A 27471-nucleotide genomic window follows, 5' to 3' on the forward strand; every position below is an offset into this window, starting at 1 on the left:
TTGTCCCAGTGCACTGTTGGTCAAGTCACCTCTTGCCAGGAGGCTTCCATTACTACATCGACCGTCCATCTGCTGGTGGCACAGGTGCCCACAGCAGACCTCGCACCTGAACTGGAGGCTGGCACAGAGACTCACTACAAAGTCTCACATAAAAGTCGCTTTCAAGTCTTTAGTGAATAGTTTTTTTTTTTTTTTTTTTTTTTTTAAGGGCTGCACCCGCAGCGTGTGGAGGTTCCCAAGCCGGTCGAATTGGAGCTACAGCTGCTGGCCTGCACCACAGCCACAGCAATACCACATCTGAGCCATGTCTGCAACCTACACCACAGCTCATGGCAACGTCAGATCCTTAACCCACTGAGCGAGGCCAGAGATTGAACCTGCATCCTCATGGACGCTAGTCAGATTTTTTTCCACTGAGCTATGACGACAACTCCTAGTGAATAAGTTATAGCAGGTTGATAGTCCCATCCAATGACCTTTTTCTAAGAACTGGGCAGTTTGGGGCAGAACAGATGAAGATTCTGTAGCCTTAGATGAGTCCCTTTGACCCCTCTTCATATTTAAACCAGGAGTAACAATCCCTACTTTGTAAAAGTCGTAAAGGATGGAAATGATGCATGCACAGCATGTGGCAGGTGGTAAATGCTTAGGGAACTGTGGTGGTGGTGATGGTGTTTGATGTTCTAATAATAATCAGCAGCACCTAATTTGAGGCATTATGCTTGTTAATTATTCAGCAGCTCCATTCAGTTTTCTGATGTTGTCCTTGTCACTCACAGGTGCTCCAGGTAGCTGAGTGCAGGAAGTTTAATCTTAGCCTGCTGAATAAATGGCTCTTCTCCGATGCTATGTTTCTGTCATATGAGAGCGTGACTTCGTGTCATGGAGAAAAACACGCTAAAGTCACTGTGCAGCCATTTATAATGGCCCGCGTTTTTAAAAAAAATAAAATTTGGAAACTGCTTACCTTAATAGTGTAGACGTGACTATGGATATTAAAGTACATTTTATAATTTTAAAATGATATATGCAGGCTGTTTGGGGACATGGGAATGCATATTTTACATAATAACTGAAAATGGTATGTTGCATTTCTTCACTAGTGTCAGCTTGATAAATGTTTCTATAAAATTGAAATCAAGGAAACTTCAGAATACAGTAAATAGGGTTGTAATGTTCATTGGTTTCTTAGCTTTCCACAAAATGGTGTAATTTTCTAAAAATTGTTATGACCTATTGTCTTAAAAATGTAATAACCTTCCTTTACTCATTCTTAAGACAGCTCTTTCAGTGTTCTCAATGATAGGCTTGAAGGTGAACTTCTGGAATATAATTATTTTGGAAATTAGGCCTCTTTGGTTGTTTTATTCTTTCTGGGTTGCCAAAATCTTGTGTATGTACAATAAGCCAGAGAAGGTGGGAAGTTTGAACAGAAGATATATATATCTTCTGAGCCATGACAGGAACGCCAGGTTCATATTTTTAATTAATCCCATACCAATAGAGAAATGCATAGGTCAACATACCATTCTATAGAAATTTACATGGTAGTTTGGGACCTGATGGTTTAAAAAAGCTGAAGCTTTTTTTTTTTTTTTTTCTTAAATTCCCCTGATCTAATGACTTGGGATACACTGTAATCTCCATGAAGACAGGAAGTTCTCATATATGATTTTATATCCTTGGCACCTAGCTCAATATATGGAATCCAGTAGGCATTTATTTGGCTGTAAAAAAATAAATAAATAACATAAAATAACTAAAGGCTTTTTTAAGGACACCTGGCAGTGATTTATATAAATTAGGGCCTCTCTGTGTTCTCATTTTTCTTTTTCCCTCTTTATCGCATCTAACTGGACTCTAATAAGGCAGGGCTGTTTTACATCAGAGAGCAGTGCCTCCAGGCACTGCGGATGATACTGAACTTGGGCATGTGATGAAGTTGGCATTGCAGCTATCCACCCAGAGACAGCTGACAGATTGACACAGAAATACTTAAGAAATAATGCTGCATTAATTGAGGTTTTTAAAATAGAGACTTTGGGGGAGTTCCCATCATGGCTTAGTGGTAATGAACCTGACTAGTATCCATGAGGACGTGGGTTCGATCCCTGACCTCGCTCGGTGGGTTAAGGTTCCGGTGTTGCCATGCTCAGTGGGTTAAGGTTCCGGTGTTGCCATGAGCTGTGGTGTAGGTCACAGGCTCGGCACGGGTCCTGTGTTGCTATGGTTGTGGTGTAGGCCGGCAGCTGCAGCTCTGATTCGACCCCTAGCCTGGGAACTTCCATGTGCCATGGGTACAGCCCTAAAAAAATAAATAAATAAAATAGAGACTTTTTAATCTCAAAAAAGGAATAGAATGAGGCAAACATCAAGTTATAGTCCTTTAGAGAAAGAGGAAGTGGAGGAAGGCGACAGACAACTGAAATGCATTTTGGTACTTTTCTCTGGTGGCTGCATTCCAGAGGATTGATAACTCCCAGAGGCGTGAAGCAGTGGGTTTGTGTTTCATTCGTAATGAGCGCGTGTTCTATGTGTTCCCCCCACCCACTTGTCAGCAAGAGTGTGAGGCCATGATGGTGAAATCAACTCACTGGCTGGTTGGCTCCGGCACCTACTTTTGTCCTTTCATTGTCTCATTGGGTTTCACGTTTGTCATGTATACGGCTGTCTCTGAGTCATATTTGCTTGTCTGTCTCTCTGTCTGTCTGTCTTCCTGCCTGGAAGGAAACCTGCCTTAAATTTTAGCAAAGGTCTTTTCTACTGATTAATTAATTTATGGGCAAAGATAGAGAAAAAGCCACATGGGTGCCATGCCTTTTTATTTCAGGACTCGACATGGACCTTCCCTCTCATGTTTTAGGACGTTTTATGACAATTGCACTTACGAAGGGGCAGCCTCAGTTTAAAATGGTGGCTTAAGGACAGCAGGGGTTACAGGGACCTCAGATCCCTGTGATTTTTGACATGCGAAACTCAAAACTGAATTTCAAAAAAGGTCTTCTCATCACTGCTCTTGTGAATGTTGACATCTAAGTTGGTCTCCTCAGATAAATTATGACATTTTGATCCATGCATGAGGTCGACTAATTTATGTGATTAAATTCTCATTCATTTGCTAGAAGATTAAATGCTTCATTGAAAAATGCCAAAGGGTATTTTTGATTTGGAGGCACGATTTTAATTGAAACACTGTCATCCTAATTGGAGCGTTGAGGAGTAACAATGAAACACGGTCTTAATTTCTAAAGTCAGTAATTAAGCTGTATTAATTTTAAGGAGGCCTTCCATAGTTTTGTCTTTACAGGAAAAGCATTTGAAAATATATTTTTGTTTTTATCCATGTATAAAGTAAAAATCATATGCTGAATGTATCATGTACATCTTGATGACACCATCCTATGTCAGGATGAGCCAGGGAGAGATCAGTAAAGCAGGGACCATCAGTATCCCCAGCTGCAGCATGAGGTTTGCTGCATAAGAGGTGCTGAGTAACCATATATTGAATCTCCAAATGACTGATTAACTCCTGGGAATCAGCAGTCTGGACTGTAGTACCAGGACCTCTCTAAGCCTCAGGACCTCTCTAAGCCTCAGTTTCCCCATTTGTGAAGTGGGCATGACAGTGTTTGCAATGTTTGTTTGTTTGTTTTTAGGGCCATATCTTCTGCATATAGAAGTTCCCAGGCTAGGGGTCAGATTGAAACTATAGCTACCGGCCTACACCACAGCCATAGCGACTTAGGATCCAAGCCGTGTCTGCAACCTACACCACAGCTCAAGGCAACACTGGATCCCCGTCCCACTGAGCAAGGCCAGGGATCGAACCCGCATCCTCATGGTTCCTAGTTGGATTTGTTTCTGCTGTACCACATTAGGAATCCTGCACTGTTGTTTTAATAGGGGACTGAGAGCGACAAAGGAAAAATGTGTGACTCTTTGAAAACTGGAAAGGGCTTTACATAAGCAATCATTTCTAGAATTAAGCTATGTGCTGCTTATTGGTACTATACACTAGCTAGTACTAGCGTCTAGTTAGCATTCAGTAAATGCATATTTAAGTTAAAAAAAGTATTGCGTTTAAACTACCAGCTATAAAATAAACAAAATACAAGGATGTGATATAACCAGTGTTTTATAACCAATGTTTTATAACTTTATATAGAGTAACTATAACCAATGTTTTATAATAACTTTATATAGAGTATAATCTATATAAATATTGAATCACTGTTGCATACCTGAAATTAATATTGTAAGTTGACTATTCTTCAATTAAAAATAAACTAATTAAAAGGCTTGGAAACTCAAAAAAATGTGCTAAAACTAAAATTTAAGAGAAATTAGTGGTGTATCACATTAATTGACCTCTAAAGTCTTTTGAAATACTTTGTTTATCTTGACCTAATTATAAATTCTTTATGTATTGAATCTACTTTCATTGTTTCATGGGAGGGAACACTCAAAAAACATATACTTGGACAACTAAACCATTATTTCTCAGCAACATTGCACAGTAATAGCTTTTTAAATACCTGTTAAGTTTTTTATATGTAAGAATGAGCAAAGGATAGTAGAACCTATAATGTGAAGGTTTAAGATCTGGGTAAATGAAAACTTGGTTTATGATAGATTGCCATCACTGCTTTAGAAATTAGATTCAGATATATATCACATAAAACTCACTCTTAGATATGCTGGAAATTTAATGGCCAGGTTTTATTGAAATGAGATCTTGTGGGTTTTGATGAAGAAAATCAATCAGTATATGCCTTATCTTTTATTCTCTCTTCTTGCTGCTCAGTGTGCAATTAAATTGACTCTGCAGGATCACAGTGTGTAGCATATATTAATTTTATACTCGCCCTGTCTGTATTAACTTTATGCTAACAGTGCTGATAAGGGACACCAAAAATGCATTAATAAAGTCGTAACCATCAGCTGAAATCACAAGTATTATAGTCCTCGGTTTTGTTTTTAATCTTCTGTCTTTAATTAGATGATGTACTCATGATTGAACCTATCTGAGTTTATTTCTGCTGTACAATGGGGCATTTTGATGAAGCACCGAGGAGCAAAGATTTATGAGACATGACCTAAAATTATGTCTAGGCAGGAAGATGGGGCACAGTCTCACATCAGTTTTGAAAGCCTTCTAATCAATATATATAAACTTACGTATATGAATGATGCTGGAGTCTCTGATGAGAACCGCAATCATTCCCAAGTGCTGAAAAAAAATGAAGAGAGAGGATAAAATAATTGGCAGGTAGGGTTTAAATGTCATCATTATTACTCGTAAAGGCCAGGTTGGAGGGGGAGGTTTCTTTGTACGGATATGGAACCCCAGAGTTAAACACAAGCCATAGTAGCTGAGACAGGCCTGTGGGCCCAAAGGAGCAACTCAAATTACATCAAAGGAAAATTCCCAGAGGGAGAGGGGAGGAGCTAATCCCGGAGTGCTTAGTCTAGGCTTCCTGGGAATCACCCCTTAGGTGAGTCACTCCTCCTCCCCTCCCTTCAATGGAGTAAATGAAGAGATAGAACAGCCAGAAGTGTTATTTATCTGCTTGAACTGCCGATCCAGGGAAAAAAGGATTTACCCCAATCCAAGACAGGTAAGGTTATATTTGATATTTGACATATTTGATGTCACAGGATTTGGGCAGAAAGAAAGGCAGAAGGAGAGGAAAAAACCTTACTAAGAAGACTGGTCAGGGCTTAGCGATAAGGGGACATTCCAGGCAAGAGGGGATATCTGCAAAGTCAGGGGAGGGTGAGTTTGCTTTGGAAAGGAGCTAGGCTGGCGGGTCAGGTTACAGACCTGGAAGGTCCACCCACAGGAACCAGGTCGCCCCCCTCCCTACCTCAGGACTAAGGAACATTCAGAAATGGGGCGCTCGAATATTTCTTTCTGAATGAGGGGAAGAGGTATTTTTGTTCTCTTTTGCCTCTATTGCATTCTTGCGCACTGAACTCTTGAGAATGTTTTCATTTATTTGCATGGCTCTCTCTGTAATTTATCTTGGCTAATTACGTTTAACCATAGGCTTTTAAGTATGTATTGAACTCGGTGACTAATCATCAGATTTCCATAGCAAAGCGTCTGTAATTTTTTCGGAGTCGTGTGACCTACATGAGGACGGGTTGCTGGGAGAAATTATTCCTGCCCTTTCCGCGATAAAAATCTTGCCTCTGGTTACCTTAAAAGCTACCTGTAAAAAGATTTAGCCCTCAGATGTTTTTAAAACTAAAGTTCATAATCTGTGTCAATCAGGGTGTGTTCAGTGGAATACTGATATGTTCAGTGGGCTCTGATATGTTCAAGTGCTAGCAACCCATTGATTTTGCAGGCTTTTTTCTTTTGGTTACGTGCTTATAGTATTCATTAATGAAAAAAAAAAAAAAAAGTCCTTAGAAATTGGGCTTCAGGGAATTCCTGTTGCGGTGCCGTAGAAACGAATCCGACTAGTAGAAACGAATCCGACTAGTATCCGTGAGGATGCGGGTTGGATCCCTGGCCCTGCTCAGTGGGTTAAGGATCTGGAGTTGCCATGAACTGTGGTGTAGGTCGCAGAGGTGGCTTGAATCCTGCGTTCCTGTGGGTGTGGTGTAGGCTGGCAGCTGTATCTCTGATTTGATCCCTAGCCTGGGAACTTCCATGTGCCATGGGTGTGGCCCTAAAAAGCAGAAAAAAAAAAAAGAAGAAGAAGAAGAAGAAATTGGGCTTCAAAGAAGGGTAGCAATCAATCAATCATGAAATAGTTTATTACATAGACTTCGATATTCCATGCATCAAACACATCATTACTAAAAAGGAAGAAAATCTCTTGAGTGCTATTAGACTCTAAGGGGGGGTGTATCCTGCAACCCATAAAGCAATTTTTACTCTTTGCTGAATGCTTTGAGTATGGGATGGAAGGGGAAGAGAAAACCCATTAGCTATTTTTGCTGTCTTCCAGAAGATGGGGATTTTGCTGGAAAGGTGTGTCGTGTATTCGCATGATAGGTGATCAATACAAAGCAGTGTATGAATAAGCGCGAGAATGTTTGCTTCTAGTCATTCGTGGCCTCGTTTGTTCAGTAGACTTACTGAACAGCGGGGCAAGTGTTAAAGATGTCCTGTGCCTTTGCCTGACACCCTGACAAATGCCACTAGCTTGACTTAGCACAGAAATCATCGGTTCACCTTGTAACTAATAGTCCCTCCACTATGTCAAGCTTGGTAGATTTAAGACTTTGGTTTTCTGGCTGTCATTGATCATTTTATCTTACTTCCCTCCTAGCTCTCATGTTGTTGCACTAAGTGTATCTTAGTGACACAGAAGGGAGAATTGGATGCTTTCTGACAAAAGTTAAAATCTGAGGCCCAGTTAGGTTGCTACGCTTGGGCAGTGGTTGGAGTGAATGGGCCTGAGGCCCTGGTGGCCCGTTTTCTGTAGGGTAAACATTCCAGGCTGGAGTCTTCCTTCTTTTAATTTGGTGAATGAAGAATAAAGCAGCACCCGTGTGCTTGGCCAGCTCTACAAGAGCCATGAGAACACTTGCCTGGCTATTGCTTCCTCTGTACTACTCATCCTCCACAGCTACCCGAGTAACCTTCTGAAAGGCAAAACTAATCACTGGACTCCCCTACTGACACTCTTTCAGTAACACTCTGATGCTTAGTGGCTGTTATGGGTTGAATTTGGTCCCCTAAAAATACATATGTTGATGTCCCCGTCCTCAGTATCTCAGAATGTGACCTCATGTGAAAACAGGATTCCTACGGAGTTGATCCACTTAGGGGGAGGTCATAAGGCTGGCCTTTAATCCACCATGACTGGCATCCTTATACAAAGGGGAAAGTTGGACACAGAGATGATGTGAAGAGACACAGGGGACGCCATGCGAAGACAGAGGCAGAGGTTGGAATTATGCTGCCTTAAGCCAAGGGATGTGTGGGGCCACCAGATGCTGGAAGAGGCAAGGAAGGACCCTGTGCCACAACCACAACAAGCAGGGATCCCAGCCATGTCTGCGACTTACAACATGGCTCATGGCAACGCTGGATCCTTAACCCACTGTGCCAGTCCAGGGATCCACCCCGCATCCTCACTGACACTGTGTCAGGCTCTTAACCTGCTGAGCCACAGCAGGAACTCCCTAGGGGTTTTAGCTCGAGAAACGGAAGGATTTATGCATCTTGAACTATAATTGGCAAAGCCCTTTGGCCTGGGAGTAGAGAAACAGCATCATGAGATGAGAGTCAGTGGCAGAAATTAGTGTCATCCCCATAATTGCTTCTGCTGTAGAGTGTGTACAGCTCCCCCACTCATTCTTAGTGATCTACAGATTGCAAGTCAAATACCAAACTCTATCAGGGATGTCTCTGTATCAGTGGAACAGAACGGAAAAAATTCTTTCCCCCTTTGTTAGCTCACTTGTTGTCTCATTTTCCCATACTTTCTCTCCCCACCCCCATCCCTCTTCCTCTTTTATGCACGCTCGTGCACACACGCACCTCCACCTCCGTGATACAGATCTGCTAGCCTGAGAACAAAAATTAAAAGAACAGGAACTAAATAGGAGACAGTGATGTCCAGATCAGATAAGTGCCTCCAACTGATATCGAGGCAGGAGATTCTTGGCCACAAACGTCATGTGAACATTTCGTGGCCTCCTTATCCTCAAAAATGTCAACCAGGTAATACTAAGATAGCAGAAATCTTGCAAAATAAGTGATAGTCGTATTTCAACACCAGCTTATATTTGCCTATTGGTTAATGTTTCTGAACAAAATAACGCTTTCATGGGCATTATTTCACTTGAGCCTCACATCAGCTCCTTGAAGGAGGTATAACTTCCATCTCTTTGGGAGTGGAATGCTGAGTCCCAGACATTGGCAAGGGAGATGGTGGCCGGTCTCCAAAGCCATCTCTGCTGACAACTCAGCTGTCATTTTCTCTAACTTTCTGATGCCCGTCTGGCCTTAGTAGAATATCCGTGGTCCTACACACATTTGTCTCTCACTCTGAACTTTTCAGACATTCACTTTCAAAAACTTGTCAGCCGTCCCAGCTTTACAGAAGTTAGCAAACTGCATTTATCCATGTTATTTATTTATGAAAGGGAGTAGTCATGTGAGCAACAACCAAAAGCTTGGTAAATAAAGGGGATAGATTGTGCCCCTTTTTGGGGGGAGGGGGCACCAACAATAGCTTACAAAATAAAAATGCAGAATTTTTTTTTTTTTTTGTCCTTTTAGGGCTGCACCTGTGACATATGGAGGTTCCTAGGCTACGGGGCGAATTGGAGCTGCAGCTGCCAGCCTGTGCCACAGCCACAGCAATACCAGATCCTTAACCCACTGAGCAAGGTCAGGGATCAAACCTGCATCCTCATGGATACTAGTCAGATTCATTTCTGCAGTGCCTGACGGGAACTCTAAAATTGCAGAATTTAATTTCTGAAATAATAGTTATTCTTTTATCGTGATAGTGGTACATTTGGATGTGAAATATATGGGATACCCTCATTAGCTGTGAGACATGGAGGAAGGACCATCGAAATGAGGTTCTAATCCCAGCCGGGCCCTGATGTTGTCCATGCATGGCCCCAGAGCTACCAAATATTGGCTATAGTTGTTCGTAGGAAGAAAGAGCTGTTATTGTTTCACTAATTCATTGCATGCAAACCATAGGCTTTCCCCTTGAAGAAAGGAAGCAGAGACAGTTGTCACTAAATACACCACCTGTGAGTACAATAAGGAACTCATCCACTGATACATGTTCCTTTTCTAGAAGTTTCCAGACACAACATTACAAAACTGTAAACCTTCTCCCCAAAGTCTTCAAAAAACTAAAATATACACATGGGAGTGGGGATATAAATAAGCACCTAAAATAAACTGAGGGCCACACCAGCGATCCCTGGCTCCCCCAAGGACTGTCCATGTTCCTGCGCTGAGACCCTGCCTCCCCGCAAAGAGCCCCTTTCCAGCAACAAGAGAGACCTGGCGGATTGGAGAGCAAGTCTCTGGCTGCTTATTCTGTGAGGTCTAGAGGTTAGCTTTACTACAGCACATTGTTCTTATTCTTCCCTTTATGGTGGTTTTGTATAGATTGTCTTACCTCAATTACTTCTTAACTACAGTATGGTTACCATGGCAACACCTGTTGATGGTAGACCACACACAAAGAAATGTAATTCTGCAGTGAGGAAACTGCTACTGTATTTCTCATTTCTCTCTCACAGTTAGATTCAGGGGGTATGTTTGTTTCTTTTTCTTGCTAGGCTTGTGGGTAACACCAGTTTTCTCCATGTGGTCAGATTGGAATGGAAACTGCTCTCAGCTGTTTCTGTTTTATGTGCAAAGATGCAGCCATGTTACCTCCTGGAGCATTTGTTGTCTGGTCATTTTTACCAATTGGAATAGAAAATTGTGTTTTTGTCTAAGAGAGTTCAGAATCTTTACAGCTTCCTTTTCTTTATTTTTTCCCCCACCTTTTTTTTTTTTTTTTTTTTTTTTTTTTCTTTTTATGGCCACACACCTGTGGCATATGTGTTGAACTGGAGCTGCAGCTGCCAGCCTATGACATAGCCACAGCAACACCAAATCTGAGCTGCATCTGTGACCTATACCACAGCTCACAGCAATGCCCAATCCTTAATCCACTGAGTGGGGCCAGGGATCTAGCCCACGTCCTCATGGATACTAATCAGGTTCGTTACCACTGAGCCAAGAAGGGAACTCCAATAGCTTATTTTTCCTTTTTCCTTTTCTCTTATTTCCTCTGCTCTTTCCCCTTCCCACCTTACTCAACCTATTAGATGGGCTTACATGCCTTCTCTGACCAGACAACCAGACAAAGGGCCATAGTAGTAGAGTCCAAATTCTATGTCTCAATTAAAATGCCTTCAGCCTGGTTTAAGAACCTGACTAGTGTCCATGAGGATGCGAGTTCTATCCCTCGCCTCTATCAATGGCTTAAGGATCTGGTGTTGCTGCAGACTGTGGTGTAGGTCATAGATGTGGCTCACATCTAGCTGTGGCATAGGCTGGCAGCTGCAGCTCCGATTCTACCCCTAGCCCAGGAACTTCCTTATGCCGCAGGTACAGCCCTAAAAAGAAAAAAGAAAAAAAAAAAAATGCCATTAGCCTGGAAATCAAAACAACTAAGAAAATAAAACCTGGGTTATATCTAATTAGTTATATGGTCAAGTTAAAGGAAATATATTCTAGATAGTAAATAAATTAAAGATATGTTTTTAAAAAATAATGATGTGCTAAAAGAGAAGTCATGTAAGATCAGTTGCTGGTGTCTTCCTATAGAAACTTAGCTGTATCATAAATAATCCATATTTAAAGAGACATTTTGGCATGCTTGCTCTGAATGTGGCATTGCAGGATAATCTTTGGATGAGATTTAAAAAGAAAAATAAAAGGCACTAACCCTGGAGCCAGATTATCTGATTAGGAAGATACACACAGGTAGACTACGTGAAACGAGGTGAAGCCAGGGCCATAGAGAGGAAGGTAATGAGAAGTGGGCTGCATGATGCTTCAGCCTCACAGCCGGGCATCAGCTGCCTCATTGTTAAAATTAGTTGAGGAGTTCCCGGCGTGGCTCAGTGGTTAATGAATCCAACTAGGAACCGTGAGGTTGCGGGATTGATCCTTGGCCTTGCTCAGTGGGTTAAGGATCCGGCGTTGCTGTGAGCTGTGGTGTGGGTCGCAGACTCGGCTCGGATCCCGCATTGCTGTGGCTCTGGTGTAGACCAGTGGCTACAGCTCCCATTAGAACCTCCATATGCCACAGATGCAGCCCTAGAAAAAGACAATAAATAAATAAATAAAATTAGTTGAGCTGAAATATTGTGGTATTTGCTTTTAACTGTAAAATTACATGAATCCATAAGTTCCCATCCTGGCTCAGCAGAAAATGAATCTGGCTAGCATCTGTGAGGACACAGGTTCGATCCCTTACCTGGCGTTGCTATGAGCTGTGGTGTAGGTTCCAAACGTGGCTCGGATGTGACATTGCTGTGGCTGTGGTGTGGGTCCCTTGCCTGGGAACCTCCATATTGCGTGGGTGTGGGCTCGCCCCCAAAAAGACAAAAAAATTACATTAATCCAACTGCAAAATTTGCACAGGTGCTAAACAATAAGAGCAGGGCAGACTTTAAAGCATGAATTTTGAGTGACTTTTCAAAGACAAGGCAAAAACATGAATGAACCAAGAGTAAGAGTCAGAGAAAATAAAGTGAGCTATGATGTCAATCTCAATAGATGTCCTAATAAAGCAAAAAAAAAAAAAAAAAAAAAAAAATCCCCAGGAATTTTGGTCAAATTCTTAAGGAATCCTTCCGAAACTTTTCTCAAGATCAAAGACATGATTGAAAGATTTCTTTAATTCTCCTTCACAATGTTCGTGGCACTTCGTCCCTCCATCTATTATTGACAACAAGGTTTCAAAATACAAAACGTGTTCTTAGAAGGTGTATCATGAAATATGTGAACCTGTGTGTTTTTTCAGTGTCCACTTGAAATCATATAATTAAAAATAAATCCAGGAGTTCCCGTCTTGGCACAGCAGAAACGAATCCAACTAGGAACCATGAGGTTGCAGGTTTGTTCCCTGGCCTCGCTCAGTGGGTTAAGGATCTGGCATTGCCATGAGCTGTGATGTAGGTCGCAGACATGGCTTGGATCTGGCATTGCTGTGCCTCTGGTGTAGGCCAGCAGCTACAGCTCCAATTAGACCCCTAGCCTGGAAGCCTCCATATGCCGCGGGTGCGGCCCTACAAAGACAAAAAAGACAAAAATAAAAAACAAAAAACCCAAAAAACAACAAAAAAGACTAACTCCAGTATTGTGGCTGGGTTTATGTAGAAACCTTCCTGATATATGCAAGGTAATGAGCACTGCCTTGCACACTGTCATCTCCATTCCTTTAAGTCAGGACTGCTGTATTAGGAAACATGACCCTTTTTTCATGCACTGGCTCTGTACTAGTTTCCTAGGATGGCCATAATACAGTACCACAGACTGGGGAGCTTCAACATCAGAAATGGATTGTCCCACAGGGTAGATATCCAAGATCAAGCTGTCAGCAGAGCCATTCGCCTTCTGAAGGTGTTAGAAAAGGACCGTATTGCAGACCTGTCTCCTGGCTGTTGGTATATCCTTGGCTTGTGGCAGCCATCACTCCACTTTGCCTTGGGCATTCTTCCTGCGTGTATCTCTCCCATCCCCCCACCCTTTTTTTAGGGCTGCACCCATGGGATATGGAAGTTCTCAGGCTAGGGGTTGAACAGGAGCTGCAGCTGCCAGCCTACACCACAGCCACAGCAACATGGGATCTGAGCAATCAACGGTGTCTGCAACCAACACCACTGCTCACGCCAAAGCCAGATAGATCCTTAACCCACTGAGTGAGGCCAGGGATGGAACCTGAATTCTCATGGATACTAGTTGGGTTCTTAATCTGCTGAACCCCAATAGCAACTCCCACATTTCTCCATGTTATAAGGACCCTATCATATTAGATCAGGGGCCCACCCCACTCCAGTAAGACTTCTCCTCAGTCAGTTATATCTGTAATGACCCTCTTTCCAAAGAAGGTCACATTCTGAGGTACTGGGGATTAGGATTGAACATATGAACTTAGAGAGGACTCAGTTCAACCTATAAGGGACACAAAAGGCCACACAAAGGCGAGTGTATACAACCACCCATAGCACAGTGTCCTAAGTGCAGCTTCCCTGCTGAGGTGAGCTTACTAGACTGGTGTCCATCATGGTACCTTGAGTTCTGCTAAACACAGTGTGCCTGACAGATCATAACCAAGCTGATGTTACTAAGCATTGACTGTTTCCAGGCACTTGCCAGCATCCATAAGCATGCATACATTAGCTCATACCTGATTTCCATTCAAATGAATCTCTTTGACTTTCTCTGGGATACTGAGCATCACATCTCACCAAGAATTGCTCCAAAGTTCCACTTAGGTCATCTCATAGTTGTTTCCCATCAAATAAAATGATTGAAATGTCATACATATGATGGCATCTGATAAAACTAGCCCTGGGTCATAAGAGAAGGGCCACACGGGTACAATATCAATGGCACCGTTCTGGTGTGGCATTTGCAGGCATGGTTGAAAGTCTAAGGTTGAAGTGGTCAAATGTTTGTGTGTGCATTCTCTCACCACATACATATAAAATATGTATTTTCTATATGCATATATGTATATATGGCGATAGGGAGAACAAGATGGATATAGATATATAATCTGTATAAATATACATATATGGAGAAGAGGGGCCACTGTAAAGTTATTTTATCCCATGTGGTCCATCCACAAAATACCAGCCTACCCATCACATCGTGCACACCCCTCTGAAACTCAGAGACTTAATAGACAGCAGTTTTCCAATCATGGGGAAGCTGCCAGGAAACGAACCAAAGCTGAAATGCATCCCATTCTCTGACCCCCACCAGCTGAGCCATTTCTTCAGGGTAACACCAGCAACGCAGTCAAAACTTTGAGAACAGAGGGCAGGGCCCTTTTCTGTCTCAAATTACTCTGAGGCTGGGACTCCTAACAGTAAATAGCTTGCTTTGAATTTTGGATCTTGAAAGTATATGTAGGAAAAAAAAAAAAAAAAAAGAGTTCCCATTGTGGCGTATTGGAAACAATCCGACTGGGAACCATGAGGTTGCTGGTTTGATCCCTGGCCTTGCTTAATGGGTTAAGGATCCAGCATTGACATGAGCTGTGGTGTAGTTCGCAGATGTGGCTCGGATCCTGTTGCTGTGGCTCTGGTGTAGGCTGGCAGCTACAGCTCTGATTGTACCCCTAGCCTGGGAACCTCCATATGCCATGGAGTGCGGCCCTAAAAAGCCAAAAAAAAAAGGAAAGTAATGTAGGCAAACTTCAGGTTTTCTTCTTTAGTGTCCTGGGCAAGGGGAAGTCTTGCATTTCCCATGCCCATCTCTCACCACACACACACACACACACACACACACACACACACACACACACGCCCATTTGAACAATCTTCTGGAAAAGAGGAGTAATCAGTAACCCTCCAACTTTAGCATCCCTGGGTGGTCCTAGGACTACATAAAAGTCATCATTCCTCATCAGGAAATGTCTGAAGGCTGATCTGAGGCTCTGTGATAGACATGGTAGTGTGCCAAGTGGCTACCCAATTAAGTATCCATCATTAGGCAAAGACAAGCCAAAGTGATAGGCTCAATATATGGCAGCCTAAGTCGCAGTCCAAAAGACAGATTTGCAGATAAGCACAGGGGAAGGGAATGGAGTAATATTTACTTTAAAAATTTTTTAATATCATTGAAAGGTGAATAAGGAAGGAAATGCATGAATGAATGAATGACCTCTTTGATTGCCCTCGTTGTTATTCTCTGTAATATTTACATTGTGGAAAGGAGGATGTTTTCGAATACTTTTTTTGACTTCCAATTCATCAACTAGTAGTTAGGGGAGTCAGTTTATTTTCTGTCCTCTGAAGCACCCTTCAGTTCCAGAGTTCATCTCTTTTTTTTTTTTTTTTTTTTTTTTTTTGTCTTTTTGCTATTTCTTTGGGCCGCTCCCACGGCATATGGCGGTTCCCAGGCTAGGGGTTGAATCGGAGATGTAGCCACTGGCCTATGCCAGAGCCACAGCAACGCTGGATCTGAGCCGCGTCTGCAACCTACACCACAGCTCACCGCAACGCCGGATCGTTAACCCACTGAGCAAGGGCAGGGACCGAACCTGCAACCTCATGGTTCCTAGTCGGATTCATTAACCACTGAGCCACGACGGGAACTCCAGAGCTCATCTTTTTAATGTTAGTGTTATGCTGCCTTGCTTTATGTAACTTTCTTTAAATACATTACATTTTCGACTTTTTTTTCTTTTTTTTTTTAGGACTGCACCCACCACATATGAAGGTTCCCAGGCTAGGGGGCGAATTGGAGCTGTAGCCTCAGGCCTACGCCACAGCCACAGCAATGCCACATCCAAGCCTCATCTGCGACCTACACCGAAGCTCACAGCAATGCCGGATCCTTAACCCACTAAGCAAGGCCAGGGATCAAACCTGGGTCCTCATGGATACTAGTCGGATTCGTTTCTGCTGAGCCACAATGGGATCTCCTAAATTTTCATATTTTAAACTGTTCTATTTTTTGCCATCAGAAAGTTTGTTTTCCTATTGAACTCTTTGGTCATTTTTTTTTTCTCTGTTAATATTGAAACTGCAAAGAATTTATGCCCAAGCCTTGCTCACTTCGGATGCAGGCTTATAGATAAGGCTTACAGTAAATGGTGTCATCTTAAGCTTCTTTCCAGGTAACATACTAAGAAAAAGAAGGCTTTGCTAAAAAAAAGTGTTTTGTTAATAACTCGCCGTATGTATTATAACTATATCTGTGCCTGCCTGGGTTTTGATAGTATAGTTCTGATTATAGATAGTATGAGGATACGTGTTTAAGGATTTTTATCATCCATCCCTTGAGTTCAAGAATACATGTTCTTTCTCCAAAAGGGGATTATTTTCATTAAACCGCATCATTGAAAGGGATTTTTCAGAAGGGATTATTTTCCCAGTGTCATCTTTTTTGATGCTTAAAACATTTCTTTCTTTTTTTTTTTTTTTTAACCTTATCTTCATAGTTGCCTCTCTTTGGCACCTCTTGAAAGGCAGATAAGGAAGGAAATGCATGAATAAATGAATGCATTTCCTTTCCTGCCTCTTCCATTTTTCTGCCCTCAATAGGGGAAAACTAAACTCCAGAAAACACTCTTAATGGACTGTTTCTCTGCCTCCATCAGAGATTTCAGCTGTTAGACTGTATGAAACATGAAGCAGGGGACATCAGATGGCATGACGAGTGGGACTGTGACCACAGTAAATACAGGGAAGGCTGGAAGTGTGAGCTAGAGCAGCTGGCGGGATGGGGGAGGTGAGGGGTGGGGTGCGGAGATGAGAGGCACAGCTGGTCGAACCAGCCAGGAAAAAAGGGCAGGAGGGAGCTTAGCAAGGGGAGACATACAGGCCGAGGAAAACAAAAATGTAGGGAGAGGAAGTATCAAGCGTAGGTTTCCCAATATTTCGAAGTGTAGACATTGCCCTTGGCCTCTCCTGTCATTGCTGTACCCTTGAGCATAGTAAGTATAGTTGTCTTGAATGATTACTGTGAAGGGCCGAATATTGAAATTTTAATGCAAGGGTATGTCTTAGCTTGGAGGTGGATCTCTACTATACTCACAATTATTAAACTCATCCTGAGGTTCAGGATGAGTCCTATAACAAATAGCATACACTGCTTTAGAGATATATTTGATTTTTTTTTTTTTTTTTTTTTTTTAGAACTGCCCCATGGCATATGGAAGTTCCCAGGCTAGGGGCTGAATCAGAGCTACAGCTGCCACCCTACACCACAGCCACAGCAACACCAGATCTGAGCCACATCTGCAACCTGTACCACAGCTCATGGCAACACTGGATCCTTAACCCACTGAGCAAATCCAGGGATCAAATCTGCATCCTCATGGATACTACTCGGGTTCATTACTGCTGAGCCACAATGGGAACTCCTGATTTCTTTCTTTTCTTTTTCTTTCTTTCTTTCTTTCTTTTTTTTTTTTTTGCCAGTTAGGGTATCACATTGCTGACATTTAACATTTGGACAAATAGGAGGTGTGTATAATGAGCTTGATTAATAGCTGGTTTGCTAAGTACATCCAGAGGGAACGGAATAATAAATTGCTCTCCTGGAAAAAGGTTTCTGGTTTTTGAACCCAATCTGTTCTAGTCAACATGAGGACTCACTTGGGTAGAACACCTTAAATTCGTGGCCTAAAGCTGAGAGAGATGGCTAATGTCATAACAAATAGAGAAACGAAATTCAAGAACATCTTGACATTTGATGCAATGACCCACATCTAAGAGGCAGAAATGGCACAGGGATGATGGAAGCGCCCCAGTGTCACCACCACCAATTAAATTGCCAAAAGGCAGTAAAGGTGACTTAGCAGCATCATAGATAAAGGAAATTTCGATTTTGTGTTAGTTAAGGATTTCATATATATGCTAACAGAATAATGTAACTGATAGAGAAAGCTTCGGTGGTTTGAGACTTTCTAAATAAAAGTATAGTGTCCAGACTCACAAGGAAGAGTCCGGTGCTCCTCTTCACCAATGCAGCGGTACTTCATCTGGAGAATTGCCTTCAAGCCTAATCATTTAGAAGAGAGTGCCAGCAGGTGAGTGTCAGCCCCCAGCACACCTCCATCTGCCTTCACTGTTTCCTCCCTACTTGCTCCTCTTACAGTCACCGTCTCGCCCTCCTCAGATATGAATCCATTCTCACTAATGCAGGAAATACTTCAGATGCTCAAATCCACCCACCGTGCAGTGGGGCACACCACTAACCATGTTCTCTCTATGCCTCACCCACTGTAGTCTTGCTCAATGCTGACTGAACATGTTTGTAGAATTTTCATCTCCCATGCTGAGCATGGTATTGCCTCACTGCTGACCACCGTTGCATTCCATGTGGTCTCTCTTGCTATCCAGATGTAGGATCTGATATCCTAGGAATGACTTCCAGATCCCTATGAGACTCACTCCTTGACCTTCCAAGTTTCAGCACTCTTTCTTACTGTGTATCCAAGTGTCTGGGACTTGGTATCTACTTTGGGTACCATGGCCTGTCTGGGTCTTGCCAGGAGGTCTTCTTGAGAATTGTGGCTCTTAGCTGGTAGGGTCACTACCCCGTGGCCAGATTTTGTAGCTGCAGCTGGGCCTCCCAGCTAATACTGGACCACCTCCTTGTCTTTACCAGGTTATTGCTCCATACTAATAGCTCTGCCCATCCCTTCATAGCGGGACCCTGAGAATTCCCCTACCACCATGACCAAAACCCAGATAAGGACTCTTTCTAAAGTCAGAACAAGGTTACCTTATCCAAAGGATGTTGTGTTTGGTTCCTAGGTTGGGCTTTGTAGCTGGATCAGGCTCTCAGCCTGCTCAGCACTCATCAGCAGTCCTGGCCAAGACCCAGCTCCCTTCTCCTCACAGCCTTTGTGCTCTTTTGAATTATGATAGGTGGTTTCCAAAAGTACTCTTTGAACTTAGAAGTTCCCGTCGTGGCTCAGTGGTTAATGAACCTGACTAGCATCCATAAGGACACAGGTTCGATCCCTAGCCTCACTCAGTGGGTTAAGGACCTGGCATTGCCCTGAGCTGTGGTGTAGGTCGCAGACTTGGCTCAAATCCCGCATTGCTGTGGCTGCAGCTACAGCTCCGATTCAACTCCTAGCCTGGGAACCTCCGTATGCCGCCAGTGCAGCCCTAAAAGACAAAAAAGGACAAAAAAAAAAAAAAAAAAAAGGTACTCTTGGAACTGGAGAAGGAGATGCTCAAGGGCAGGGGAAGAGGGACCTCTTTAAATATGCATCTTCAAGCATTTGAAAGGTTGCCTTGTAGGGTGAGTATTGGAATTGTTCTGCATAGCCCTAGAAATTAGAACCAGGACTCAAATGAGGTGGCAGGCACTAAACTTACTTTACCTGTAGCTCAAACCTAACAGTGCTTCCCAGAAATAGAAAGGGATTCCTTCTGGAGGCATTTCCTTATGGGAGGAAATGGAGCATAGGCTAGATTAGCAGGTCTAAGTTTTGTTTATTCGTTTATTTCCACAACAACATGGATAAAGGAGAGAATTTACTTGGCTGCATTTGCACATGTGATATATTCCTGTAGCAATACGTCCATCACAAATGACCTATAGTCCTACTCCTTTCTTGGTCTTCAAGGACTGAGAGTGAAAGTGGTTTTATTATGGCCATGTGCTCAAGTCTGCTCTGATTTTTTAAAATTCACTCAATCATTGAATAAATGTGGAATGATTATGATATCTTAGGCTCTGCAGTTCATTCAGTGATCAGTAATTTTTTGTTGTCATTGGTTTAATTTATTTTAATTGAAGTAGAGTTGATTTACAATGTTGTGCCAATTTCTTCTGTACAGCAAAGTGACCCCGCCATGTATATATATATACATTTTCTGTCTTATGCTGTCTTCCATCATGGTCTATCCCAGGAGATTGTGTTGTGGTCTCTGCATGAGAGTGGGAAAATAATTTTCCGGATTCAAAGCAAGGTGAGGAAAAGACAAGTTTATTGAGGCAAGAGACACTGCTAACACAGCAGGCCAACTTCCTGATAATCAGGGAGAGCCAGCCTTAGGCACGTGGTCATGTCCCGTCTGTTTTTATAGGCGAGAGACAAAGGAGTGAGAGGAGAGGTCTTGCCATACACCTGTTGACCTGCTGATTGGTTGGAGAAGAATGGGGGTCTTGTGATACACTTGCTGGTTGGTTGGGGATGTATATTGCCCCTATAAGGGTGGGGTGAGGAGTGGGCCACATACCTTTCCTGGTAGGGGGCAGGAAGGAATAGGCCAAGTTGCTGGGGTGGGGATCCTTAGGAACATTGTAACAATGACAGTAGTACAGGTGGGCTGATAAGGGTCTGGTAATTCTTATCTCAACCTGAGGCTTTTTGAGTTTTACCTCCTTGGAGGAGCTTTGAAATCCCCACAGATTGGATATAGTTCCCTGTGATCTATAGTAGGACCTCATTGCCTGTCCATTCTGAATATAATAGTTTGCATCCACTGACCCCCAAACTCCCAGTCCATCCCACTCCCTCTCCGCCTCCCTTTGGCAACCGCAAGTGTGTTCTCTTTGTCTGTGAGTCTGTTTCTGTTTTGGAGATAGGTTCATTTGTAGTGCCTGGTACTTTTAACTGCCGTGCCAAATCAAGTTCATATAAATGGGATGTTACAAACATTGTTGAAAGGGTTCAAGTATCGAGTGGGGTTGATTTATAGATCACCTTTAATTTTCTTTTAAATTTGATCATTGTTGGGAGTTCTTTGGTGGCCTAGTGGTTGGGGATCCAGCATTGTCACTGCTGAGGCTCAGGTTACTGCTGTGGTATGGGTTCTATCCCTGGCCCAGGAACTTCCACATGCTATGGGCATGGCCAGAAATAAGTAAATAAATAAATTTGAGATTTGTTAGTTAAGCATCATGAGTCTAGTCTCATATTGAGTAGATGTCTTGCAACTCGGATGTGAATTTGGAATAAAGTTGTTCAAGTCTCTGTCACCAGATCCCTTTAGTCATCTACCCAGATACCAGGGAGGGTTGCTGTCAACATCATCACTGCTTCTCCAGGAGGGACTGTTGAGCATAGTTTTAAAGAAACACTCCTCTCCCTAAACGTCTCAGCAACGGCAGCTGGGGCTTGGGCTAGGCCATCTGTCAGGTGCATAGCCCATCCCTTAGGGTCTCGATGGCCCAGAAATAGATTCTATCTCAGCTCCTCTGAGAGGCTTTAGCCAGAACAAGCCTTCAGGTTCATCAGGAGAATGCATCATGAATTACTACAGTTCATTTGTTGGAGCCTCTTAGGAATGACATCATCTGTGTTAAGAACATGGTAACAGTCCTTGTAAGAACTGTCAGTGAAAAAGGCATAGAAGAAGCAGTACTGAATTTTGCCTTCTACTGACTTATAAGAGGGGGGCGTGGGGGGCGGGGGGTAGGGGGTGGCGGCTGGCAGTTATTTTTGAGTAGACACCTGGTTTCAGAAGTCCTAAATTCCATGCAGTGGAGAAAGAAATCAACATTGAAGGCACAGGATTTCTATTTGATTGGATCAGTAATTATTTGCAATAATCCACTGCTTTCCACACTTAGACTATCTCCAAACTTAGAGATAGTCTTGAGGATGAGAGGGGACGTCACCCTCAAATGAAGAAGCATTTGGTCTGTGCAGGATGATAGGTTATGTCAGGCAGATTATGACACTTTGCAGTGGAGCCAGTCAATCCCGCTTTGTCACAACTCCGGTGATCCTGGCTATAATTACACTTGGGTGTGCCATATTTCTTTCGGCTTCATCTAAAGAATGACAGACACTATAATGTCCACATCCCTTGGAATGTTGTTTTGGTAACACCTTTAATGAGATATAATTCATATGCCATACAGTTCACCCATTTAGAGTACACAATTTCAAGGTTTTAATGTCTTCACAGAGTTGTGCAACTGTCATCACAATCTATTTGGAACATTTTTATTACCCCCCAAAAGAATCACAAGGAATTCCCTTGTGGTGCAGTGGGTTAAAGATCTGGGGTTTTCACTGTAGTCGCTCAGGTCGTTGCTATGGCATGGGTTCAATCCCTGGCCGTGGATCTTCTACATGCCATGGGCACAGCAAAAAAAAAAAAGAACCATGCAACTCTTACTGTCATTCCCATGATGATCATCCTTTAGCCCCACATACCCTATATGTTTGCCCATTTGGGACATTTCATATAAATGAAATCAGATACTACTTGGGGGGTTTTGTGACTGACTTCCTCCACTCAGCATGTTTTCAAAGTTCATCCTTGTAGTAACATATATCAGTACTTCATTTCATTTTATGGGCATTTGTATTATTTCCACTCTGAAGCTACTGTGAATAATGCTGCTATAAACATCCCTGTACATGATTTTAGGAGGACGTATGTTTTCCTTTTTCTCAATATTTACCTAGGAGTGGAATTACTGGGTCAAATGGTAACTCTTTGGTTCACTTTTTGAGGAATAACCAGGCTACTTTCAGACTACTTTCAAATAACCAGGCTACTACAGCAAAGTGACCCAGTCATTCATATAAACTTCCACTTTACATTCCCATCAGCCACATATGAGGGCTCTGATTTCTCAACACTTGTTACTATCTTAGACTCTTTGTTTATAGCCATCCTGGTAGGTGTAAAGTGGTATCTCATTGTGGTTTTGAGTTGCATTTCCTTGATGACTAATGATACGAAGCATTTTTTCACATGCTTACTGGCCACTACATATTTATTTGGAGAAATTCGATTCTAATGGTTTGCCTTTTTAAAAATTTTTTCCATTATAGTTGATTTACAGTGTTCTGTCAATTTCTGCTGTAGAACAAAGTGACCCAGTCATACATATATATCTACATTCTTTTTCTCACATTATCCTTGTTTTTGGCCATACCCACAACATGCAAAAGTTCCCCAGCCAGGGATCAAACCCATGCCATGGCAGTGACCCAAGCCATAGCAGTGACAACCTGGATCCTTAACTGCAAGGCCACCAGAGAACTCCTCTTTCCCTATTTTTGGTTGGGTTATCTGTCCTTTTATTATTGAGTTATGAGTTCTTTATATAATCTAGATAAAAATCCTTTATCAAATATGATTTGCACTTTTTTTTTTATCCTTTGGGTTGTCTTCTCACTTTCCTGATAATATTCTTTAAACAGTAAAAAAAAAAATTTAATTTTGATGAAGTTTAATTTGTCTATTTTTTTTTCTTTTGCTATTTGTGCTTTCGGTATTGCCTATAAAACTTCAGTGCCAAATCTGAACTCAAGATGATTTATTCCTGTCTTTTTCTACGAGTTTTGTACTTTCAGTTCTTAAATTTTTAGGTAGTAGATCCTTTTTGAGTTAACTTGTTTTTATGCAGTCTGAGTTGAGAATCCAGCTTTATTCTTTGGCATGTGGCTATCCAATTGCCCCAGAATCTTTTGTTGAAAAGCCTCTTCTTTCTCATTCAGTAGTCTTGGCACCTTTGTCAAAAATCAGTTGGCCATATGTTGCCAGTTCAATCCCCATCCTGGAGCAGTGGGTTAAGGATCTGGCATTGCCTCAGCTGTGGTATAGGCCCAAGATGCAGCTCGGATTTGATCTCTGGTTGCATCCACATGGGGGACTTCCACATGTTTGTGGGTGTAGCCAAAAAAGGAAAAAAAAATCAATTGGCCATAAATACATGGGTTTATTTCTAGATGCCAATTTGTATTCCATTGATCTGTATGTCTATCCTATGCCAGTCCCACACTGTCTTGATTACCTTGGTCCTTGGAATGTTTTTAATTCACGAAATACATGTTATGAAAATGCAAAATTGTGTACCACTTTTATGTTAGCTGCCAAATCATGTACCCAATTTTTAAATCAGACTCTTTAGTCCTGCTGTCTAGTAATATAGATAGAATATACAAACACATTGTTTCTAATGCATATTAATAAGATGGGCATTTTGAGAAAAATGTTTATTATTTTCTTTTTTTTTTTTTTTTTTTTTTTGCTGGAGCAGTTTGCTTTAGATAGGAAATCTTGCTTATATTTCTTACAAATTCAGAAGAGTTCTCTGGGATTGACAATGACAAGGGGAATTCGAAAGATCTGCAGTTGGACTCCACCTCTAAATATATCTGTATGGCGGGAATTCAGGAAGAGGCTTGATTTGAAATCTAATGAAAGATTGAAAGATGGCTTGGGAAAAACTCTTGTCTGTCAAGCCCTTCACCCGGTGAAGCCCTGCCCTTTTAGTCTGGTGATTGACAGTGGAAAGACCTGGAGTCAGGTTGGAGGAAAACAGCCCATGATTGTGTGTCTTGTTCTAATCTTTTCAGACTTATTAAAAAATAATAATAACATAGCTGAATGCGGCAGCGAACAAAAGGCGGCCATTTCTCACTTGGTAACTGTCAAGGAAACAATAGATGTACCTAAAGGTAATATAAGTAATCTGCTGATTCTGCTATGGAGGAAAGCAGCCCTCAATTTAAGAGATCGCATGTGGTCCTAATAACAGAACATCACTAGATGCAAATCTAGATGGCTCGCCTTCTGCTCAGTTTTTTATATTGCAAATCAGGAATTATACTTTAGTCTGTTAAATAACTGGGCAGCTCTGAATCTTAGGCAACAATCTTATTCTCCTTAGAGATGAATTTATTGATTCATTCATTTTATCCTCTCCTCCCTCTCCCACTGCACTTATCATGGTATCTTAGATAAAATAGAGATTCAAAACAGAAGATGTTTATTAGAGGGTAGGAAGAGAAATGAAAAGGAAAGAGGGATAGAGGAAAGGCTCGGCACCAGAAATAGAGCAGAGCCACAAATGGGAGATCAACAGAAGTCATCCCTGTAGTCTCCTCCATTCCTAAGCATCTTTCCCATTTCCACAGTGGAACGGATGAAAAAATGACTCAGAATTAGATCTGTGTATCATTCCCACCACACTGTTCATAATGCACCAAAGATTCTGACTTTTTTAAAAAATTAAAGTATAGTTCGGAGTTCCCGTTGTGGCACAGTGGTTAACGAATCTGACTAGGAACCCTGAGGTTGCAGGTTTTTTTTTTTTTTTTTTTGTCTTTTTGCTATTTCTTTGGGCCGCTCCCTCGGCATATGGAGGTTCCCAGGCTGGGGTCGAATTGGAGCTGTAGCCACCGGCCTACGCCAGAGCCACAGCAACGCGGTATCCGAGCCGCGTCTGCAACCTACACCACAGCTCAGGGCAACGCCGGATCGTTAACCCACTGAGCAAGGGCAGGGACTGAACCTGCAACCTCATGGTTCCTAGTTGGATTTGTTAAACACTGCGCCACGACGGGAACTCCAGGTTGCAGGTTTGATCCCTGGCCTTGCTCAGTGGGTTAAGGATCCGGCATTGCCGTGAGCTGTGGTGTAGGTTGCAGACGCGGCTCGGATCCCATATTTCTGTGGCTCTGGCGTAGACTGGTGGCTACAGCTCCAATTCGACCCCTAGCCTGGGAACCTCCATATGCCACGGGTGCGGCCCTAGAAAAGGCAAAAAGACAAAAAATAAATAAATAAAGTGTAGTTGATTTGCAGGTTGTGCTAATTTCTCTTGTACAGCAGAATGGCTTAGTTCTATACACACACACATACACACATATTCTTTTTAAAAATATTCCTTTCCATTGTGGTTTATCCCAGGATACTGGATATAGTTCCCTGTGCTGAGCAACAGGACTTCATTTCTTATCTGTTCTAAATGTAATAGTTTGTATCTACTAACCCCAAACTCCCAGTCCATCCCTCTGCCCACTTCCAGCAGCCATAAGTCTGTTCTCCTTGTCTGTGGGTCTGTTTCTGCATTATAGATAGGTTTATTTGTACCATATTTTAGATTCCACATATAAATAATATCATATGGTATGTCTTTCTCTCTCTGATTTATTTCACTTAGTATGAGAATATCTAGTTGCATCCATATTCCTGTGTGGCATTATTTCACTCTTTTTCATGGCTAAGTATACTGTATTCCATTGTATATATGTACCACATCTTAATCCATTCATCTGTTGATGGACATTTAGGTTGTTTCCAGGCTTTGGCTATTGTGAATCATGCTGCAGTGAACACTGGGGTACATGTATCTCTTTGAATCATTGCTTTGTCTGGATATACGCCCAGGAATAGGATTGTTGGATCATATGGTAGTTTTATATTTAGTCTTCTGAGGAAACTCCATACTGTTTTCCACAGTGGTTGCACTAATTTACTTTCCCACCTACATTGTAGGAGGCTCCCAGAGATTGTGCTTTTATTTTATTTATTTATTTATTTATTTATTTATTGTCTTTTTAGGGCCACTCCCGTGGCATATGGAGGTTCCCAGGCTAGGGGTCTAATAGGAGCTGTAGCCGCTGGCCTATGCCACAGCCACAGCAATGCAGGATCTGAGCCGCTGCGATTCTTGACCCGCTGAGCGAGGCCAGGGATTGAACCCGAAACCTCATGGTTCCTAGTTGGACTCGTTTCCACTGCACCATGATGGGAACTCTGAGTGAGATTCTACTTTTAATAACACATTTTCACAGTTAAATCACAGCTTACCTTCCCTCAAAACATAAATACTGTCTTCAAATAAATCATTTGTTTTATCTCAAATTCAGACAACAGTTACTTGAATTTTACTCTCACTAAAATAACATAGATTATTTCTCCTAAAACTGGGAAAAATGGAGAAGGACCCAGTAATTTGATGTGTATTTGACCAGACATTGACTTGGCTGCTATTTTCAAGAGATTTTAGGCATTCCCACTGTGGCTTGGTGGGTTAGGCACCCAAATAGTATCCATGAGGATTCATGTTTGATCCCTGCCCTCGTTCAGTGAGTTAAGCTCCATTTCGACCCCTGTTCTGGGAACTTCCATATGCCATGGGTGCAGCCCTAAAAAGACCAAAAAAAAAAAGAAATGGTTTTAAATTGATTCATTTCTATGCGTAATTTTTTCCTCTGCTTTGTCATTTGCTCTGTTCAGGAAGAAATATAAACCTTGGTGTTTCACATAAATTTGCCAGCATTTTTTACAATCAACTGGACAAATATCTTTTCACAGTCTCTGTCCGTCTGTCTTTTTTTTTTCTTCTTCTTCTAACTTTTTTTTTTTTTTTTTTTTTTTTTTGGTTATAGGCCAAGAAGAAAGAGAGAACATTCATCAAATATTTCAAAGGGAACACATCGCCAGCATTTTGACTATTTATTTGGACAAACATTTCTCCAAGGTAAATATTACCATTGTACCAATGGGGAAGAGGGGGGCACA

At 42.0% G+C, this 27471-nt stretch overlaps 1 protein-coding gene across 4 annotated transcripts in view; it reads left to right on the forward strand.

Moving 5' to 3' along the window:
* PAG1 (phosphoprotein membrane anchor with glycosphingolipid microdomains 1) overlaps positions 1–27471 on the forward strand; it is a 168010-nt gene that overhangs the window by 71007 nt on the left and 69532 nt on the right. For 3 of the 4 annotated variants that reach the window (XM_021089174.2, XM_021089173.2, XM_085022081.1), the window contains one exon: positions 27339–27430. The gene's annotated coding sequence lies outside the window, so the exon portion shown is untranslated. Of the gene's footprint in view, positions 1–5597; positions 5619–27338; positions 27431–27471 lie in introns of those variants that run through there. The other variant, XM_085022082.1, reaches the window with a different exon arrangement.

The sequence above is a fragment of the Sus scrofa genome, chromosome 4, assembly GCF_054392235.1.
Source record: "Sus scrofa isolate SSC_HxYL_T2T_F1_AM1 chromosome 4, Sscrofa_HxYL_maternal_Yorkshire_Landrace_v2.0, whole genome shotgun sequence".
Lineage (NCBI taxonomy): Eukaryota > Metazoa > Chordata > Mammalia > Artiodactyla > Suidae > Sus > Sus scrofa.